The sequence below is a fragment of the Oryctolagus cuniculus genome, chromosome 21 (genome assembly GCF_051225735.1).
Source record: "Oryctolagus cuniculus isolate XC-2025 breed Fujian yellow rabbit chromosome 21, ASM5122573v1, whole genome shotgun sequence".
Lineage (NCBI taxonomy): Eukaryota > Metazoa > Chordata > Mammalia > Lagomorpha > Leporidae > Oryctolagus > Oryctolagus cuniculus.
Window position 1 is genome coordinate 46,868,547 of NC_142887.1, and position 22,527 is coordinate 46,891,073.

Here is a 22,527-nt window from a genome sequence, read left to right on the forward strand (position 1 = left end):
TTTTGTATTCTGATGCAATACAAGCAAGATTTTGGACAGAGTAGCCATTATGAAATAAAAAACACAACAAATAGGTGTTTGAAGCATACAAATCTACAGGTAACATGACCAAGTTGTTTTTGTGTTTTGGAAAATGAAATGGAACATTTTGGCTGAGGTGACAGATATTAATTGCCTCCAAACTCAGTTTCACTGCGATTTTCAGGTTAATTCAGTTAATTCAGTTAGGATTCCACAGGCTTGCATTTCTTCAGCTTTTTCACATTTCCCTTATTTATCATGGTTTGTATGAATTTTCTGATGTGAGCTTTGGTTTTGAGGCTGGCATATTGAGTTCAGGGCACAAGAGGAAGGTTCTTTTTCAATCAGCGCACAGCTGTTGGCTTGCTCCACTTCTGGCTTGCTGTCATTGTTTTGGGTGCCTCAGCTGATTTGTGGTTTCTTGTGTGGCAATTTCCTAAATGTTTTCTGGGTCTGAGTTGGTTTTTCCTTCTTCCTTCCCAAATTTTGTATTCTGATGCAATACAAGCAAGATTCTGGAGAGTAGCCATTATGAAAGAAAAAAAAAAAAAACACAGCAAATTGACCTTTCAGGATTAGAAATCCATAGGCAACACAACCAAGATGAGATTCTGTGTTTTGGAAAATGACATGGAACGCTTCTGCTGAGGTGACAGATTCTAATGCCCTCCAAATGGAGTGTGAGAGCGATCTTGAGGTGAATTCAATCAGAATTCCAAAGTCAGTCTGTGGAAGGGGGGGATGAATCTGGAAACAGCCACTTTCTTTGTGTCTAAATCCTGCCAAATATCACAAAGGACTCTTGCATTTCTTTGGCTTTTTCACATTTCCCTTATTTATCATGGTTTGTAATGAATTTTCTGATGTGAGCTTTGGTTTTGAGGCTGCAATATAGAGTTCAGGGCACCTGAGGAATGGTCTTTTTCAAACAGGACACAGCTGTTGGTGTGCTCCAATTCTGGCTATTGTCTTTGTTTTGGGTGCCTCAGCTGAAATTTGGTTTCTTGAGTTTCACTGGGATTGTCAGGTTAATTCAGTCAGAATTCCACAGGCAGTCAGCTTTAGTGGTGGATGAATCTGGGAACAGCCGGTTTCCTTGCAACTAAATCAAACCCAATATCATTATGGATTCTTGCATTTCTTTGGCTTTTTCACTTTTTTCTTATTTATCATGGTTTGTAATGAATTTTCTGATGTGAGCTTTGGTTGAGGCTGCAATATGGAGTTCAGGGCACAAGAGGATGGTTCTTTTTCAATCAGGGCACAGCTGTTGGCTTGCTCCACTTCTGGCTTGCTGTCATTGTTTTGAGTGCCTCAGCCGATTTGTGGTTTCTTGTGTGGCAATTTCCCAAATGTTTTCAGGGTCTGAGTTGGCTTTGCCTTCTTCCTTCCCAAATTTTGTATTCTGATGCAATTTAAAGAAGACTTTGTACAGAATAGCCATTATGAAAGAAAAAACACAACAAATAGGCGTTTGAAGTTTAGAAATCTACAGGTAACATGACCAAGGTGAGTTTTTGTGTTTATGAAAATAAAATGGAACACTTTGGCTGAGGTGACAGATAGTAATTGCCTCCAAACTGAGTTTCACTGTGATTTTCAGGTAAATTCAGTCAGAATTCCACAGGCAGTCAGCTGGAGGGGTGGATGTATCCGGGAACAGCCGGTTTCCTAGTGACTAAATCAAGCCCTATATCATTATGGATTCTTGCATTTTTTTGGCTTTTTTCTCTTTTTTCTTATTTATCATGGTTTGTAATGAATTTTCTGATGTGAGCTTTGGTTTTGAGGCTGGCATATTGAGTTCAGGGCACAAGAGGAAGGTTCTTTTTCAATCAGGGCACAGCTGTTGGCTTGCTCCACTTCTGGCTTGCTGTCATTGTTTTGGGTGCCTCAGCTGATTTGTGGTTTCTTGTGTGGCAATTTACTAAATGTTTTCGGGGTCTGAGTTGGTTTTGTCTTCTTCCTTCCCAAATTTTGTATTCTGATGCAATACAAGCAAGATTCTGGAGAGTAGCCATTATGAAAGAAAAAAAAAAACACAGCAAATTGACCTTTCAGGATTAGAAATCCATAGGCAACACAACCAAGATGAGATTCTGTGTTTTGGAAAATGACATGGAACGCTTCTGCTGAGGTGAGAGATTCTAATGCCCTCCAAATGGAGTGTGAGAGCGATCTTGAGGTGAATTCAATCAGAATTCCAAAGTCAGTCTGTGGAAGGGGAGGATGAATCTGGAAACAGCCACTTTCTTTGTGTCTAAATCCTGCCAAATATCACAAAGGACTCTTGCATTTCTTTGGCTTTTTCACATTTCCCTTATTTATCATGGTTTGTAATGAATTTTCTGATGTGAGCTTTGGTTTTGAGGCTGGCATATTGAGTTCAGGGCACAAGAGGAAGGTTCTTTTTCAATCAGGGCACAGCTATTGGCTTGCTCCACTTCTGGCTTGCTGTCATTGTTTTGGGTGCCTCAGCCGATTTGTGGTTTCTTGAGTGCCAATTTCCCAAATGTTTTCTGGGTCTGAGTCGGTTTTGCCTTCTTATTCCCAAATTTTGTATTCTGATGCAATACAAGCAAGATTTTGGAGAGTAGCCATTATGAAAGAAAGAAAAAAAAAAAAACACAGCGCATTGCCCTTTCAGGATTAGAAATCTACAGGCAACACGACCAAGATGAGTTTCTGTGTTTTGGAAAATGACATAGAACGCTTCTGCTGAGGGGACAGATTCTAATTCCCTCCCAAATGAGTGTGAGTGCGATTTTGAGGTGAATTCAATCAGAATTCCAAAGTCAGTCTGTGGAAGGGGGGGATGAATCTGGAAACAGCCAGTTTCTTTGTGTCTAAATCCAGCCAAATATCACAAAGGACTCTTCCATTTCTTTGGCTTTTTCACATTTCCCTTATTTATCATGGTTTGTAATGAATTTTCTGATGTGAGCTTTGGTTTTGAGGCTGCAATATAGAGTTCAGGGCACCGGAGGAATGGTCTTTTTCAAACAGGGCACAGCTGTTGGTGTGCTCCAATTCTGGCTATTGTCTTTGTTTTGGGTGCCTCAGCTGAAATTTGGTTTCTTGAGTTTCACTGAGATTGTCAGGTTAATTCAGTCAGAATTCCACAGGCAGTCAGCTTTAGTGGTGGATGAATCTGGGAATAGCCGGTTTCCTTGCAACTAAATCAAACCCAATATCATTATGAATTCTTGCATTTTTTTGGCTTTTTCACATTTCTCTTATTTATCATGGTTTGTAATGAATTTTCTGATGTGAGCTTTGGTTTTGAGGCTGGCATATTGAGTTCAGGGCAGAAGAGGATGGTTCTTTTTCAATCAGGGCACAGCTGTTGGCTGGCTGCAGTTCTGGCTTGCTGTCCTTATTTTGAGTACCTCAGCAGATTTGTGGTTTCTTGTGTGGCAATTTCCCAAATGTTTTCTGGGTCTGAGTTGGCTTTGCCTTCTTCCTTCCCAAATTTTGTATTCTGATGCAATGCAAAGAAGAGTTTGTACAGAATAGCCATTATGAAATAAAAAACACAACAAATAGGCGTTTGAAGCTTAGAAATCTACAGGTAACATGACCAAGGTGAGTTTTTGTGTTTATGAAAATAAAATGGAACACTTTGGCTGAGGTGACAGATATTAATTGCCTCCAAACTGAGTTTCACTGTGATTTTCAGGTTAATTCAGTCAGAATTCCACAGGCAGTCAGCTGGAGGGGTGGATGAATCCGGGAACAGCCGGTTTCCTTGTGACTAAATCAAGCCTTATATCATTATGGATTCTTGCATTTTTTTGGCTTTTTTCTCTTTTGTCGTATTTATCATGGTTTGTAATGAATTTTCTGATGTGAGCTTTGGTTAAGAGGCTGGCATATTGAGTTCAGGCACAAGAGGAAGGTTCTTTTTCAATCAGGGCACAGCTGTTGGCTTGCTCCACTTCTGGCTTGCTGTCATTGTTTTGGGTGTCTCAGCTGATTTGTTGTTTCTTGAGTGCCAATTTCCTAAATGTTTTCTGGGTCTGAGTCGGTTTTGCCTACTTATTCCCAAATTTTGTATTCTGATGCAATACAAGCAAGATTTTGGAGAGTAGCCATTATGAAAGAAAGAAAAAAAAAAAACAGCGCATTGCCCTTTCAGGATTAGAAATCTACAGGCAACACGCCCAAGATGAGTTTCTGTGTTTTGGAAAAAGTCATGGAACCCTTCTGCTGAGGGTACAGATTTTAATTCACTCCAAATTGAGTGTGAGTGCGATTTTGAGGTGAATTCAATCAGAATTCCAAAGTCAGTCTGTGGAAGGTTGGGATGAATCTGGAAACAGCCAGTTTCCTTTTATCTGAATCCAGCCAAATATCAAAAAGAACTCTTGCATTTCTTTGGCTTTTTCACATTTCCCTGATTTATCATGGTTTGTAATGAATTTTCTGATGAGAGCTTTCGTTTTGAGGCTGCAATATAGAGTTCAGGGCACCAGAGGAATGGTCTTTTTCAAACAGGGCACAGCTGTTTGCGTGCTCTAATTCTGGCTTCCTGTCAGTGTTTTGGGTGCCTCAGCTGAAATTTGGTTTCTTGAGTTTCACTGGGATTGTCAGGTTAATTCAGTCAGAATTCCACAGGCAGTCAGCTTTAGTGGTGGATGAATCTGGGAACAGCCGGTTTCCTTGCAACTAAATCAAACCCAATATCATTATGGATTCTTGCATTTCTTTGGATTTTTCTCTTTTTTCTTATTTATCATGATTTGTAATGAATTTTCTGATGTGAGCTTTGGTTCAGAGGCTGCAATATGCAGTTCAGGGAACCGGAGGAGGGTCTTTTTCAATCAGGGCACAGCTGTTGGCTTGCTCCAATTCTGGCTTGCTGTCATTGTTTTGGGTGCCTCAGCCGATTTGTGGTTTCTTGAGTGCCAATTTCCTAAATGTTTTCTGGGTCTGAGTCGGTTTTGCCTTCTTATTCCCAAATTTTGTATTCTGATGCAATATAAGCAAGATTTTGGACAGAGTAGCCATTATGAAAGAAATAAAAAGCATAAAGAATTGCCCTTTCAGGATTAGAAATCTACAGGCAATACCACCAAGATGAGTTTCCTTGTTTTGGAAAATGACATAGAACATTTCTGCTGAGGGGACAGATACTAATTCCCTCCAAATTGAGTGTGAGTGCGATTTTGCGGTGAATTCAATCAGAATTCCAAAGTCAGTCTGTAGAAGGGGGGGATGAATCTGGAAACAGCACCTGGGTCTGAGTTACTTTTGCCTTCTTATTCCCAAATTTTGTATTCTGATGCAATACAAGCAAAATTTTTACAGAGTAGCCATTATGAAAGAAAAAAAAAAAAAACAAAGCAAATCGGCCTTTCAGGATTAGAACTGTACAGGCAACACAATCAAGATGAGTTTCTGTGTTTTGGACAGTGACATGGACCCCTTCTGCTGAGGGGACAGATACTAATTTCCTCCAAATTGAGTGTGAGTGCAATTTTGAGGTGAATTCAATCAGAATTCCAAAGTCAGTCTGTTTAAGGGTGGGATGAATCCTGAAACAGCCAGTTTCCTTGTGTCTAAATCCAGCCAAATACCACAAAGGACTCTTGAATTTCTTTGGCTTTCTCAGATTTCCCTTATTTATCATGGTTTGTAATGAATTTTCTGATGTGAGCTTTGGTTTTGAGGCTGGCATATTGAGTTCAGTGCACAAGAGGAAGGTTCTTTTTCAATCAGGGCACAGCTGTTGGCTTGCTCCAATTCTGTCTTGCTGTCATTGTTCTGCATGCCTCAGCTTACTTTTGGTTTCTTGAGCAGTAATTTCCTAAATATTTTCTGGGTCTGAGTTGGTTTTGCCTTCTTCCTTCCCAAATTTTGTATTCTGATGCAATACAAACAAGAGTTTGGACAGAGTAGCTATTATGAAATAAAAAGTACAACAAATAGGCGTTTGAAGCTCAGAAATCTACAGGTAACACGACCAAGGTGAGTTTTTGTGTTTTGGAAAAGAAAATGGAACACTTTGGCTGAGGTGACAGATATTAATTGCCTCCAAACTGAGTTTCCCTGTGATTTTCAGGTTAATTCCATCAGAATTCCACAGGCATTCAGCTGCAGGGGTGGATGAATCCAGGAACAGCCGGTTTCCTTGTGACTAAATCAAGCCCAATATCATTATGGATTCTTGCATTTCTTTGGCTTTTTCTCATTTCTCTTATGTATCATGGTTTGTAATGAATTTTCTGATGTGAGCTCTGGTTTTAAGGCTGGCATATTGGGTTCAGGGAACAAGAGGATGGTTCTTTTCAATCAGGGCACAGATGTTGGCCTCCTCCAATTCTGGCTTGCTGTCAATGTTTTGAGTGCTTCAGCAAATTTGTGGATTCTAGTGTGTCAATTTACTAGATGTTTTTTGGGTCTGTGTTGGTTTTGCCTTCTTCCTTCCCAAATTTTGTATTCTGATGCAATGCAAACAAGAGTTTGGACAGAGTAGGTATTATGAAATAAAAAAACACAACAAATAGCCGTTTGAAGCTTAGAAATCTACAGGTAACACGACCAAGGTGAGTTTTTGTGTTTTGGAAAAGAAAATGGAACACTTTGGCTGAGGTGACAGATATTAATTGCCTCCAAACTGAGTTTCACTGTGATTTTCAGGTTAATTCAGTCAGAATACCACAGGCAGTCAGCTGCAGGGGTGGATGAATCCTGGAACAGCCTGTTTCCTTCGAGTGAATCAAGCCCAATATCATAATGGATTCTTGCATTTCTTTGGCCTTTTTCTTATTTTTCTTATTTATCATGGTTTGTAATGAATTTTCTGAGGTGAGCTTTGGTTTTGAAGCTGCAATATGGAGTTCAGGATCCGGGGGAATGGTCTTTTTCCTTTTTTTTTTTTTTTCTTGACAGGCAGAGTGGACAGTGAGAGAGAGAGACAGGGAGAAATTTTTTCCTTTGCCGTTGGTTCACCCTCCAATGGCCGCCGCGGCCAGTGTGCTGCGGCGGGCGCACTGCGCTGATCCGATTGCAGGAACCAGGAGCCAGGTGCTTTTCCTGGTCTCCCATGGGGTGCAGTGCCCCAGCACTTGGGCCATCCTCCACTGCACTCCCTGGCCACAGCAGAGGGCTGGCCTGGAAGAGGGGCAACCGGGACAGAATCCGCACCCAGACCGGGACTAGAACCTGGTGTGCTGGGGCCGCTAGGTGGAGGATTAGCTTAATGAGCCGCGGAGCCGGCTGGGAATGGTCTTTTTCAAACAGGGCACAGCTCTTGGCCTGCTCCAATTCTGGCTTGCTGTCATTGTTTTGGGAGCCTCAGACGATTTGTGGTTTCTTGAGCGGCAATATCCTAAATGTTTTCTGCGTCTGAGTTGGTTTTGCCTTCTTCCTTCCCAAATTTTGTATTCTGCCACAATACAAACAAGAGTTTGGGCAGAGTAGCCATTTTGTAATGAAAAACACAGCAAATAGGCGTTTGAAGCTTAGAAATCTACAGGTAACACGACCAAGGTGAGTTTTTGTGTTTTGGAAAATCAAATGGAACACTTTGCCTGAGGAGACAGATATTAATTGCCTCCAAACTGAGTTTCACTGCGATTTTCAGGTTAATTCAGTCAGAATTCCACAGGCAATCAGCAGGAGCGGTGGATGAATCCGGGAATAGCCGGTTTCCTGGCGACTAAATCCAGCCCAATATCATTATGGATTCTTGCATTTCTTTCGCTTTTTTCTCATTTTTCTTATTTATCATGGTTTGTAATGAATTTTTTGATGTGAGCTTTGGTTTTGAGGCTGGCATATTGAGTTCAGGTCACCAGAGGAAGGTTCTTTTTCAATCAGGGCACAGCTGTTGGCATGCTCCAATTCTGGCTTGCTGTCATTGTTTTGGGTGCCTCAGCTGACTTTTGGTTTCTTGAGTGGCAAAATGTTTTCTGGATCTTAGTTGGTTTTGCCTTCTTCCTTCCCAAATATTGTATTCTGACACGATACAACCAATAGTTTGGAAAGAGTTGCCATTATGAATTAAAAAACACTACAAATAGGCCTTTGAAGCTTAGAAATCTACAGGTAACATGACCAAGGTGAGTTTTTATGTTTTGGAAAATCAAATGGAATACTTTGGCTGAGGTCACAGATATATATTGCCTCCAAAGTGAGTTTCACTGCGATTTTCTGGTTAATTCAGTCAGAATTCCACAGGCAGTCAGCAGGAGTGGTAGATGAATCTGGGAACAGCCGGTTTCCTTGCGACTCAATCAAGCCCAATATCATTATGGATTCTTGCATTTCTTTGGCTTTTTTCTCATCTTTCTTATTTATCATGGTTTGTAATGAATTTTCTGATGTGAGCTTTGGTTTTGAGGCTGGCATATGGAGTTCAGGGTACCGGAGGAATACTCTTTTTAAAACAGGGCATAGCTGTTGGCCTGCTCCAAATCTGGCTTGCTGTCATTTCTTTGGGTGCCTCAGCTGAATTTTGGTTTCTTGAGCGGCAATTTCCTAAATGTTTGCTGGGTCTGAGTTGGTTTTGCCTTCTTCCTTCCCAAATTTTCTTTTCTGATGGCATGCAAACAAGAGTTTCGGCAGAGTAGCCATTATGAAATAAAAAACACTACAAATATGCGTTTAAAGCTTAGAAATCTACAGGTAATACGACCAAGGGGAGTTTTTGTGTTTTAGAAAATCAAATGGAACACTTTGGCTGAGGTTACAGATAGTAATTGCCTCCAAACTGAGTTTCACTGCGATTTTCAGGTGAATTCCGTCAGAGTTCCACAGGCAGTCCGCTGGAGGGGTGGATGAATCCGGGAACAGCCGGTTTCCTTGTGACGAAATCAAGCTGAATATCATTATGGATTCTTGCATTTCTTTGGCTTTTTTCACCTTTTTCTTATTTATCATGGTTCGTGATGAATTTTCTGATGTGAGCTTTGGTTTTGAGGCTGGCATATGGAGTTCAGGGCACAAGAGGAATGGTTTTTTTTTTAAACAGGGCACAGCTGTTGGCCTGCTCCAATTCTTGCTTACCGTCATTGTTTTGGGTGCCGCGGCCGACTTCAGGTGAATTCAGTCACAATTCCACAGGCAGTCAGCTGTAGGGGTGGATGAATCTGGGCACAGCCAGTATCCTTGCGAATAAATCCAGCCCAATATCATTATGGGTTTTCTGGGTCTGAGTTGGTTTTGCTGTCTGCCTTCCCAAATTATCTTTTCTGATGCCATACAAACAAGAGTTTGGGCAGAGTAGCCATTATGAAATAAAAACCACAAGAAATAGGATTTTGAAGCTTAGAAATCTACAGGTAGCACGACCATGGTGAGTTTTTGTGTTTTGGAACATAAAATGGAACGCTTTGGCTGAGGTGACAGATATTAATTGCTACGAAACTGAGTTTCACTGCGATTTTCAGGTTAATTCAGTCAGAATTCCACAGGCAGTCCGCTGAAGGGGTGGATGAATCCGGGAACAGCCGGTTTCCTTGCGACTAACTCAAGCCCAATATCATTATGGATTCTTTCATTTTTTGGCTTTGTTCTCCGTTTTCTTATTTATCATGGTTTGTAATGAATTTTCTGATGTGAGCTTTGGTTTTGAGGCTGGCATATTGAGTTCAGGGCACCGGAGGAATGGTCTTTTTCAAAAAGGGCACAGCTGTTGGCCTGCTCCAATTCTGGCTTGCTGTCATTGTTTTAAGTACCTCAGCCGATTTGTGGCTTCTTGAGCGGAAATTTTAAATGTTTTCTGGACAGAGTAGCCATTATGAAATAAAAAATACAACTAATAGGCGTTTGAATCTTAGAAATCTACAGGTAACACGAGCAAGGTGAGTTTTTGTGTTTTGGATAATAAAATGGTGTGAGGTGACAGATATTAATTGCCCCCCAACTGAGTTTCACTGCGATTTTCAGGTTAATTCAATGAGAATTCCACAGGCAGTCAGCTGGAGGGGTGGATGAATCCAGGAACAGCCGGTTTCCTTGCGACTAAATCAAGCCCAATATCATTATGGATTCTTGCATTTCTTTGGCTTTTTTCTCATTTTTCTTATTTATCATGGTTTGTAATGCATTTTCTGATGTCAGCTTTGGTTTTGAGGCTGCAATATGGAGTTCAGGGCACCGGGGCAATGGTCTTTTTCAAACACGGCACAGCTGTTGGCCTGCTCCAATTCTGGCTTGCTGTCATTGTTTTGAGTGCCTCAGCCGATTAGTGGTTTCTTGAGCGGCAATTTCCAAAATGTTTTCTGGGTCTGAGTTGGTTTTGCCTTCTTCCTTCCCAAACTTTGTATTCTGACGCACTACAAACAAGAGTTTGGGCAGAGTAGCTATTATGAAATAAAAAACACAACAAATAGGCTTTTGAAGCTTAGAAATCTACAGGTAACACGACCAAGGGGAGTTTTTGTGTTTTGGAAAATACAATGGAACACTTTGGCTAGGTGACAGATATTAATTGCCTCCAAACTGAGTTTCACTGCGATATTCAGGTTAATTCAGTCAGAATTCCACAGGCAGTCAGCTGGAGGGGTGGATGAATCCGGGAACAGCCGGTTTCCTTTGCGACTGAACCAAGCCCAATATCATTATGGATTCTTGCATTTCTTTGTCTTTTTTCTTATTTTTCTTATTTATCATGGTTTGTAATGAATTTTCTGATGTGAGCTTTATTTTGAGGCTGCAATATGGAGTTCAGGGCAAAAGAGAATGGTTCTTTTTCAATCAGGGCACACCTCTTTGCTTGCTCCAATCTGGTTTAATGTCATTGCTTTGGGTACCTCTGCTGACTTTTGGTTTCTTGAGCGGCAATTTCCTAAATGATTTCTGGGTGTGAGTTTGTTTTGCCTTCTTCCTTCCCAAATTTTGTATTCTGATGCAATACAAACAAGAGTTTGGTTAAAGTAGCCATTATGAAATAAAAAACACAACAAATAGTCGTTTAAAGCTTAGAACTCTACAGGTAACACGACCAAGGTGAGTTTTGTGTTTTGTAAAATCAAATGGAACACTTTGGCTGAGGTGACAGATATTAATTGCCTCCAATCTGAGTTTCACTGCAATTTTCAGCTGAATTCAGTCAGAATTCCACAGGCAGTCAGCTGCAGTGGTCGATGAATCCTGGAACAGCCGGTTTCCTTGAGACTAAATCAAGCCCAATATCATTATGCATTCTTGGAATTCTTTGGCTTTTTTCTCATTTTCCTTATTTTTCATGGTTTGTAATGAATTTCCTGATGTGAGCTTTGGTTTTGAGGCTGCAATATGGAGTTCAGGGCACCGGAGGAATGGTCTTTTTCAAACAGGTCACAGCTTTTGGCCTGCTCCAATTCTGGCTTGCTGTTATTGTTTTGAGTGCCTCAGCTGACTTTTGGTTTCTTGAGCTGCAATTTCCTACATGTTTTCTAAGTCTGAGTTGGTTTTGCCTTTTTCCTTCCCAAATGTTGTATTCTGACGCCATACAAACAAGAGTTTGGGGCGAGTAGCCAGTGTGAAATACAAAACACAACAAATAGTCTTTTGAACCTTAGAAATCTACAGGTAACACGACCAAGGTGAGTTTTTGTGTTTTGGAAAATCAAATGGAACACTTTGGCTGAGGTGACATATAGTAATTGCCTCCAAACTGAGTTTCACTGCGATTTTCAGGTAAATTCAGTCAGAATTCCACAGGCAGTCAGCTGGAGGGGTTGATGAATCCGGGAACAGCCGGTTTCCTTGAGACTAAATCAAGCCCAATATCATTATGGATTCTAGCATTTCTTTGGCTTTTTTCTCATCTTTCTTATTTATCATGGTTTAAATGAATTTTCTGATGTGAGCTTTGGTTTTTAGGCTGCAATATGGAGTTCAGGGCACCGGAGGAATGGTCTTTTTGAAACAGGGCACAGCTGTTGGCCTGCTCCAATTCTGCCTTGCTGTCATTGTTTTGAGTGCCTCAGCCGATTTGTGGTTTTTTGAGTGGCAATTTCTTAAATGTTTTCTGGGTCTGAGTTGGTTTTGCCTTCTTCCTTCCCAAATTTTGTATTCTGACGCAATACAAACAAGAGTTTGTTTAAAGTAGCCATTATGAAATAAAAAACACTACAAATAGGCGTTTTAAGCTTAGAAATCTGCAGGTAACACGACCAAGGGGAGTTTTTGTGTTTTGGAAAATACAATGGAACACTTTGGCTAGGTGACAGATATTAATTGCCTCCAAACTGAGTTTCACTGCGATATTCAGGTTAATTCAGTCAGAATTCCACAGGCAGTCAGCTGGAGGGGTGGATGAATCCGGGAACAGCCGGTTTCCTTGCGACTATCTCAAGCCAAATATCATTATGGATTCTTGCATTTTTTGGCTTTTTTCTCCGTTTTCTTATTTATCATGGTTTGTAATGAATTTTCTGATGTGAGCTTTGGTTTTGAGGCTGGCATATTGAGTTCAGGGCACCGGAGGAATGGTCTTTTTCAAAAAGGGCACAGCTGTTGGCCTGCTCCAATTCTGGCTTGCTGTCATTGTTTTAAGTACCTCAGCCGATTTGTGGTTTCTTGAGCGGAAATTTTAAATGTTTTCTGGACAGAGTAGCCATTATGAAATAAAAAATACAACAAATAGGCGTTTGAAGCTCAGAAATCTACAGGTAACACGAGCAAGGTGGGTGTTTGTGTTTTGGATAATAAAATGGTCTGAGGTGACAGATATTAATTGCCTCCAAACTGAGTTTCACTGCGATTTTCAGGTTAATTCAGTCAGCATTCCACAGGCAGTCCGCTGGAGGGGTGGATGAATCCAGGAACAGCCGGTTTCCTTTAGACTAAATCAAGCCCAATATCATTATGGATTCTTGCATTTCTTTGGTTTTTTTCTCATTTTTCTTATTTATCATGGTTTGTAATGCATTTTCTGATGTCAGCTTTGGTTTTGAGGCTGCAATATAGAGTTCAGGGCACCGGGGCAATGGTCTTTTTCAAACAGGACACAGCTGTTGGCTTGTTGCAATTCTGGCTTGCTGTCATTGTTTTGCATGCCTCAGCTGTTTTTGGTTTCTTGAGCGGCAATTTCCAAAATGTTTTCTGGGTCTGAGTTGGTTTTGCCTTCTTCCTTCCCAAATGTTGTATTCTGACACAATACAAACAAGAGTTTGGGCAGAGTAGCTATTATGAAATAAAAAACACAGCAAATAGGCGTTTGAAGCTCAGAAATCTACAGGTAACAGGACAAGATGAGGTTTTGTGTTTTGGCAAATAAAATGGAACACTTTGGCTGAGGTCACAGATATTAATTGACTCCAAACTGAGTTTCACTGCGATTTTCAGGTTAATTCAGTCAGAATTCCACAGGCAGTCAGCTGGAGGGGTGGATGAATCTGGGAACAGCCAATTTCCTTGCGACTAAATCAAGCCCAATATCATTATGGATTCTAGCATTTCTTTGGCTTTTTTCTCCTTTTTCTTATTTATCATGGTTTGTAATGAATTTTCTGATGTGAGCTTTGGTTTTGAGGCTGCAATATGGAGTTCAGGGCAAAAGAGGAAGGTTCTTTTTCAATCAGGGCACAGCTGTTGACTTGCTCCAATTCTGCCTTGCTGTCATTGTTTTGGGTGCCTTAGCTGATTTTGGTTTCTTGAGCGGCAATTTCCTAAATGTTTTCTGTGTCTGAGAGGTTTTTGCCTTCTTCCTTCCCAAATTTTGTATTGTGACGCAATACAAACATGTGTTCAGACAGAGTACCGATTATGAAATAAAAAACACAACAAATAGGCGTTTGAAGGTTATGATTCTACAGGTATCATGACCAAGGTGAGTTTTTGAGTTTTGAAAAATCAAATGGAACACTTTGGCTGAGGTGACAGATATTAATTGCCTTCAAACTGAGTTTCACTGCATTTTTCAGGTTAATTCAGTCAGAATTCCACAGGCAGTCAGCTGTAGGGGTGGATGAATGCGGGAACATCCGGTTTCCTTGGGACTAAATCAAGTCCAATATCATTATGGATTCTTGCATTTCTTTGGCTTTTTTCTCATTTTTCTTATTTGTAATGGTTTGTAATATATTTTCTGATGTGAGCTTTGGTTTTGAGGCTGGCATATTGAGTTCAGGGCACAAGAGGATGGTTCTGTTTCAATCAGGGCACAGTTGTTGATTTGCTCCAATTCCGGCTTGCTGTCATTGTTTTGGATGCCTCAGAAGATTCGTGGTTTCTTGAGTGGCAATTTCATAAATGTTTTCTGTGTCTGAGTTGGATTTGCCTTCTTATTCCCAAATTTTGTATTCTGATGCAATGCAAAGAAGAGTTTGGACAGAGTAGCCATTATGAAATAAACAACACAACAAATAGGCATTTGAAGCTTGGAAATCTACAGGTAACAAGACCAAGGTGAGTTTTTGTGTTTTGGAAAATAAAATGGAACTCTTTGGCTGAGGTGACAGATATTAATTGCCTCCAAACTGAGTTTCACTGCAATTTTCAGGTTAATTCAGTCAGAATTCCACACGCAGTCAGCTGGAGTGTTGGATGAATCCGGGAACAGCCAGTTTCCTTGCAACTAAATCCAGCTCAATATCATTATGGTTTCTTGCATTTCTTGGCTTTTTTCTCATTTTTCTTATGTATCGTGGTTTGTAATGAATTTCCTGATGTGAGCTTTGGTTTTGAGGCTGGAATATGGAGTTCAGGGTACCAGAAGAATGGCCTTTTTCAATCAGGACTGAGCTGATTGCCTGCTCCAGTTCTGCTTGCTGTCATTGTTTTGGATTCCTTAGCTGATTTGTGGATTCTTTTTCTGCAGTTTCCTAAATGTTTTCTGGGTCTGAGTCGGATTTGCCTTCTTATTCCCAAATTTTGTATTCTGACGCAATACAAGCAAGATTTTGGACAGAGTAGCCATTATGAAAGAAAAAAAAAAAACACAGTAAATTGCCCTTTCAGGATTAGAAGTCTACAGGCAACATGACTAAGATGAGTTTTTGTGTTTTGTAAAATGACATGGAACACTTCTGCTGAGGGGACAAATACTAATTCCCTCCAAATTGAGTGTGAGTGCGATTTTGAGGTGAATTGAGTCAGAATTCCAAAGTCAGTCTGTGGAAGGGGGGGATGAATCCGGAAACAGCCTGTTTCCTTCTGTCTAAATCCAGCCAAATACCACAAAGGACTCTTGAATTACTTTGGCTTTCTCAGATTTCCCTTATTTATCATTGTTTGTAATGATTTTTTTTTTTTTTTGTGAGCTTTGGTTTTGAGGCTGGAATATGGAGTTCAGGGCACTGGATTAATGGTCTAGTTCAATCAGGGCACAGCTGTTGGCTTGCTCCAATTCTGGCTTGCTTTCAAGGTTTTGGGTGCCTCAGCTGATTTGTGGTTTCTTGAGCGGCAATTTCCTACATGTTTTCTGGCTCTGAGTAGGTTTTGCCTTCTTCCTTCCCAAATTTTGTATTCTGGCGTAATACAAACAAGAGTTTGGACAGAGTAGCCATTATGAAATAAAAAACACAACAAATATGCGTTTGAAGCTTATATATGTACTGGTCACAAGACCAAGGTATGATTTTTTGTTTTCGAAATTAAAATTGAACACTCTGGCTGAGGTGACAGATATTAATTGCCTCCAAAACCGAGTTTCACTGCGATTTTCAGATTAATTCAGTTAATTCAGTTAGGATTCCACAGGCTTGCATTTCTTTGGCTTTTTCTCATTTCCCTTATTTATCATGGTTTGTAATGAATTTTCTGATGTGAGCTTTGGTTTTGAGGCTGGAATATGGACTTCAGGGTACTGGAGGAATGGTCTTTTTCAAACAGGGCACAGCTGTTGGCTTGCTCCAATTCTGGCTTGCTTTCATTGTTTTGGGTGCCTCAGCTCAATTTTGGTTTGTTGAGCGGCAATTTCCTAAATGTTTTCTCGGTCTGATTTGGTTTTGCCTTCCTCCTTCCCAAATTTTGTATTCTGACGCCATACAAACATGAGTTTGGGCAGAGTACCGATTATGAAATACAAAACACAACAAATGGGCATTTGAAGCTTAAAAATCTACAGGTTACATGACCAAGGTGAGTTTTTGTGTTTTGGAAAAAAAAATGTTACACTTTGGCTGAGGTCACAGATATTAATTGACTCCAAACTGAGTTTCACTGCGATTTTCAGGGTAATTCAGTCAGAATTCCACAGGCAGACAGCTGGAGGTATGGATGAATCTGGGGACAGCCGGTTTCCTTGCGACTAAATCAAGCCCAATATCATTAAGGATTCTTGCATTTCTTTGGCTTTTTTCTCTTTTTTCTTATTTATCATGGTTTGTAATGAATTTTCTGATGTGAGCTTTGGTTTGGAGGCTGGCATATTGAATTCAGGGCACAAGAGGAAGGTTCTTTTTCAATCAGGGCACAGCTGTTGGCTTGCTCCAATTCTGGCTTGCTGTCATTGTTTTGGGTGCCTCAGCTGATTTGTGGATTCTTGAGCGGCAATTTCCTTAATGTTTTCTGGGTCTGAGTCGGTTTTGCCTTCTTATTCCCATATTTTGTATTCTGATGCAATACAAGCAAGATTTGGACAGAGTAGCCATTATGAAAGAAAAAAAAAACACAGAAATTGCCCTTTCAGGATTAGAAATCTTCTGGCAACATCATCAACATTAGTTTCTGTGTTTTGGAAAATGACATGGAACCCTTCTGCTGAGGGGACAGATTCTAATTCCCTCCAAATTGAGTGTGAGTGCGATTTTGAGGTGAAATCAATCAGAATTCCAAAGTCAGTCATTGGAAGGGGGGATGAATCTTTAAACAGCCAGTTTCCTTGTGTCTAAATCCAGCCAAATATCACTAAGAACTCGTGCATTTCTTTGGCTTTTGTCTCATTTTTCTGATTTATCATGGTTTGTAATGAATTTTCTGATGTGAGCTTTGGTTTTGAGGCTGGCATATTGAGTTCAGGGCACCGGATCAATGGTCTTTTTCAAACAGGACACAGCTGTTGGCTTGTTGCAATTCTGGCTTGCTGTCATTGTTTTGCGTGCCTCAGCTGTTTTTGGTTTCTTTAGCGGCAATTTCCTACATGTTTTCTGGGTCTGAGATGGTTTTGCCTTCTTCCTTTCCAAATTTTCTATTCTGACGTAATACAAACAAGAGTTTGGACAGAGTAGCCATTATGAAATAAAAAACACAACAAATATGCGTTTGAAGCTTATATATGTACAGGTAACACGAGCAAGGTAAGTTTTTGTGGTTTCGAAAGTAAAATTGAACACTCTGGCTGAGGTAACAGATATTAATTGCCTCCAAAACCGAGTTTCACTGCGATTTTTTTGTTAATTCATTCAGAAACCAAAGACACTCAGTTGGGAGGTGTGGATGAATCTGGAAACAGCCGTTTACATGGCCATAATTCAAGCCCAATATCCCTAAGAACTCCTGCATTTCTTTGGCTTTTTCTGATTTTTCTTATTTATCATGGTTTGTAATGAATTTTCTGATGTGAGCTTTGGTTTTGAGGCTGGCATATTGAGTTCAGGGCACAAGAGGAAGGTTCTTTTTCAATCAGGGCACAGCTGTTGTCTTTCTCCAATTCTAGCTTGCTGTCATTGTTGTGGGTTCCTCAGCTGACTTTTGGTTTCTTGAGTGGCAATTTCCTAAAGGTTTTCTGTGTCTGAGAGGTTTTTGCCTTCTTCCTTCCCAAATTTTGTATTCTGACGCAATACAAACAAGAGCTTGGGCAGAGTAGCCATTATGAAATAAAAAACAAAACAAATAGGCATTTGAAGTTTTGAAATCTACAGGTAAGAAGACTAAGGTGAGTTTTTGAGTTTTGGAAGATAAAATGGAACACTTTGGCTGAGGTGACAGATATTAATTGCTTCCAAACCGAGTTTCACTGCGATATTCAGGTTAATTCAGTCAGAAACCACAGATACTCAGCTGGGAGGTGCGGATGAATCTGGAAACAGCCGTTTACATGGCAATAAATGAAGCCCAATATTACTAAGAACTCCTGCATTTCTTTGCCTTTTTTCTCTTTTTTCTTATTTATCATGGTTTGTAATGAATTTTCTGATGTGAGCTTTGGTTTTGAGTCTGGCATATTGAGTTCAGGGCACAAGAGGAAGGTTCTTTTTCAATCAGGGCACAGCTGTTGGCTTGTTCCAATTCTGTCTTGTTTTAAGTTTTTGTGTGCCTCAGCGGTGTTTGGTTTCTTGAGAGGCAATTTTCTAAATGTTTTCTGGGTCTGAGTTGGTTTTGCCTTCTTCCTTCCCAAATTTTGTATTCTGAAGAAATATAAACAAGAGTTTAGACAGAGTAGCCATTATGAAATTAAAAGCACAACAAATAGGCGTTGGAAGCTTAGAAATCTACAGGTAACACGACTAAGGTGAGTTTTTGTGTTTTGGAAAATAAAATGGAACACTTTGGCTGAGGTGACAGATATTAATAGTCTCCAAACTGAGTTTCACTGCGATTTTCAGGTTAATTCATTCAGAAGTCCACAGGCAGTCAGCTGGAAGGGTGGATGGATCTGGGAACAGCCGGTTTCGTTGTGACTGAATCAAGCCCAATATCATTATGGATTCTTGCATTTCCTTGGCTATTTTCTCATTTTTCTTTTTATCATGGTTTGTAAAGAATTTTCTGATGTGAGCTTTGGTTTTGATGCTGGCATATTGGGTTCAGGGCACAAGAGGAAGGTTCTTTTTCAATCAGGGCACAGCTATTGGTTTGCTACAATTCTGTCTTGCTTTAAAGGTTTTGGGTGCCTCAGCGTTGTTGTTTTTTGATCCACATTTTCTGAATGTTTTCTGGGTCTGAGTTGGTTTTGCCTTCTTCCTTCCCAAATTTTCTGACGCAATACAAACAAGAGATTGGACAGAGTAGCCATTATGAAATTAAAAACACAACATTACGCATTTGAAGCTTAGAAATCGATAGGTAACACGACCAAGGTGAGTTTTTGTGTTTTAGAAAGTGTCATGGAACACTTCTGCTGAGGGGACAATTTCTAATTCCCTCCAAAGTGAGTTTCACTGCGATTTCCAGGTTAATTCAGTCAGAATACACATTCACTCAGCTGGGAGGTGTGGAAGAATCTGGAAACAACAGTTTACATGGGAATAAATGAAGCCCAATATCACTAAGAACTCCTGCATTTCTTTGGCTTTTTTCTAATTTTTCTTATTTATCATGGTTTGTAATGAATTTTCTGATGTGAGCTTTGGTTTTGAGGCTGGCATATTGAGTTCAGGGCACAAGAGGAAGGTTCTTTTTCAAACAGGGCACAGCTGTTGGCTTGCTCCAATTCTGGCTTGCTGTCCTTGTTTTGGGTGCCTCAGCTGACTTTTGGTTTCTTGAGCGGCAATTTCCTAAATGTTTTCTTGGTCGGAGTTGGTTTTGCCTTCTTCCTTCCCAAATTTTGTATTCTGACGCAATATAAACTAGAGTTTGGACAGAGTAGCCATTATGAAATAAAAAACACAACACATAGGCGTTTGAAGCTTAGAAATCTACAGGTAACACGACCAAGGTGAGTTTTTGTGTTTGGGAAAATCAAATGGAACACTTTGGCTGAGGTGACAGATATTAATTGCCTCCAAACTGAGTTTCACTGGGATTTTCAGGTTAATTCAGTGAGAATTGCACAGGCAGTCACCTGGAGGGGTGGATGAATCCAGGACTAGCCGGATTTCTTACGACTAAATCAAGCCCAATATCATTATGGATTCTTGCATTTCTTTGGCTTTTTTCTCTTTTTTCTTATTTATCATGGTTGGTAATGAATTTTTGATGTGAGCTTTGGATTTGAGGCTGCAATAAGAACTTCCGGGCACAAGAGAAATGTTCTTTTTCAATCAGGGCACAGCTGTTGGCTTGCTCTAATTGTGGCTTGCTGTCATTGTTTTGGGTGCCTCAGCAAATTTGAGGTTTCTTGAGTGGCAATTTCCTAAATGTTTTCTGGGTCTGACACGGTTTTTTCTTCTTATTCCCAAATTTTTTATTCTGACTCAATACAAACAAGAGTTTGGACAGAGTAGCCATTATGAAATAAAAAACACAACAAATAGGCGTTTGAAGCTTAGAAATCTACAGGTAACACGACCAAGGTGAGTTTTTGTGTTTTGGAAAATAAAATGGAACACTTTGGCTCAGGTGACATATATTAATTGCCTCCAAACTGAGTTTCCCCGTGATTTTCAGGTTAATTCAGTGAGAATTGCACAGGCAGTCACCTCGAGGGGTGGACGAATCCAGGAATAGCCGGATTCCTTAGGACTAAATCAATCCCAATATCATTATGGATTCTTGCATTTCTTTGGCTTTTTTCTCATTTTTGTTATGTATGATGGTTTGTAATGAATTTTCTGATGTGCGCTTTGTTTTTGAGGTTGGCATATTGAGTTCAGGGCACAAGAGGATGGTTCTTTTTCAATCAGGGCACAGCTGTTGGCTTGCTCCAATTCTGGCTTGCTGTCATTGTTTTGGGTGCTTCAGCCGATTTGTGGTTACTTGAGTGGTAATTTACTAAATGCTTTCTGGGTCTGAGTTGGTTTTGCCTTGTTATTCCCAAATTTTGTATTCTGATGCAATACAAGCAAGATTTTGGACAGAGTAGCCATTATGAAAAAAAAGAAAATACGGCAAATTGCCCTTTCAGGATTCAAAAGCTACAGGGAACAAGACCAAGATGAGTTTCTGTGTTTTGGATAATGACTTGGAACACTTCTGCTGAGGGGACAGATTCTAATTACCTTCCAATTGAGTGTGAGTGCGATTTTGAGGTGAATTCCATCAGAATTCCAAAGTCAGTCTGTGGAAGGGGTTGATGAATCTGGAAACAGCCAGTTTCCTTGTGTCTAAATCCAGCCAAATATCACAAAGGACTCTTGCATTTATTTGACTTTTTCACATTTCCCTTATTATCAAGGTTTGTAATGAATATTCTGATGTGAGCTTTGGTTTTGAGACGGCAATATGGAGTTCAGGGCACCGGAAGAATGGTCTTTTTAAAACAGGGCACAGCTGTTAGCTTGCTCCAATTCTGGGTTGCTGTCATTGGTTTTGGGGTTTCAGCTGACTTTTGGTTTCTTGAGCGGCAATTTTCTAAATTTTTTCTGGGTCTGAGTTAGTTTTGCCTTATTCCTTCCCAAATTTTGTATTCTGACACAATGCAACAAATAGACATTTACAGATTATAAATCTGCTGGTAACACGCCAATATGATTTTTTGTGTTTTGGAAAATCAAATGGAACACTTTGGCTGAGGTGACAGATATTAATTGCCTCCAAACTGAGTTTCACTGCGATTTTCTGATAAATTCAGTCGGAATTCCACAGGCAGTCAGCTGGAGCTGTGGATGAATCTGGGAACAGCCGATTTCCTTGTGACTAAATCAAGCCCAATATCATTATGGATTCTTGCATTTCTTTGGCTTTTTTCTCATCTTTCTTATTTATCATGGTTTGTAATGAATTTTCTGGTGTGAGCTTTGGTTTTGAGGCTGGCATATTGAGTTCAGGGCACAAGTGGAAGGTTCTTTTTCAATCAGGTCACAGCTGTTGGCCTGCTCCAATTCTGGCTTGCTGTCATTGTTTTGGGTGCCTCAGCTGATTTGTGGTTTCTTGAGTGCCAATTTCCTAAATGTTTTCTGGGTCTGCGTCGGTTTTGCCTTCTTATTCCCAAATTTTGTATTGTGATGCAATACAAGCAAGATTTTGGACAGAGTAGCCATTATGAAAGAAAAAAAAAAACACACCAAATTACCCTTTCAGGATTAGAAATCTACCGGCAACATGAGCAAGATGAGTTTCTGTGTTTTGGAAAATGACATGGAACACTTCTGCTGAGGGGACAGATAGTAATTCCCTCCAAATTGAGTGTGAGTGCGATTTTGAGGTGAATTGAGTCAGAATTCCAAACTCAGTCTGTGGAAGGGGGGGATGAATCTTTAAACAGCCAGTTTCCTTCTGTCTAAATCCAGCCAAATATCACAAAGGACTCTTGCATTTCTTTGGCTTTTTCACATTTCCCTTATTTATCATGGTTTGTAATGAAATTTCTGATGTGAGCTTTAGTTTTGAGGCTGGCATATTGAGTTCAGGGCACAAGAGGAAGGTTCTTTTTCAATCAGGGCACAGCTGTTGGCTTGCTCCAATTCTGGCTTGCTGTCCTTGTTTTGGGTGCCTCAGCTGACTTTTGGTTACTTGAGCGGCAATTTCCTAAATGTTTTCTGGGTTTGAGTTGGTTTTGCCTTCTTCCTTCCCAAATTTTGTATTCTGAAGAAATATAAACAAGAGTTTAGACAGAGTAGCCATTATGAAATTAAAAGCACAACAAATAGGCGTTGGAAGCTTAGAAATCTACAGGTAACACGACTAAGGTGAGTTTTTGTGTTTTGGAAAATAAAATGGAACACTTTGGCTGAGGTGACAGATATTAATAGTCTCCAAACTGAGTTTCACTGCGATTTTCAGGTTAATTCATTCAGAAGTCCACAGGCAGTCAGCTGGAAGGGTGGATGGATCTGGGAACAGCCGGTTTCGTTGTGACTGAATCAAGCC

At 40.2% G+C, this 22,527-nt stretch overlaps 1 long non-coding RNA gene across 2 annotated transcripts in view; it reads left to right on the top strand.

Annotated features, from left to right (window-relative positions):
- The window catches only part of LOC149119975 (uncharacterized), an 87,086-nt gene that overhangs the window by 6,488 nt on the left and 58,071 nt on the right, over positions 1 to 22,527 (top strand). The window contains exon 1 of one of the 2 annotated variants that reach the window (XR_016227017.1): positions 6,943 to 7,515. The exons of the other annotated variant lie outside the window; for it this stretch is intronic. This is a non-coding gene — a long non-coding RNA (uncharacterized LOC149119975). Of the gene's footprint in view, positions 1 to 6,942; positions 7,516 to 22,527 lie in introns of those variants that run through there. 2 annotated transcript variants of the gene reach the window in all.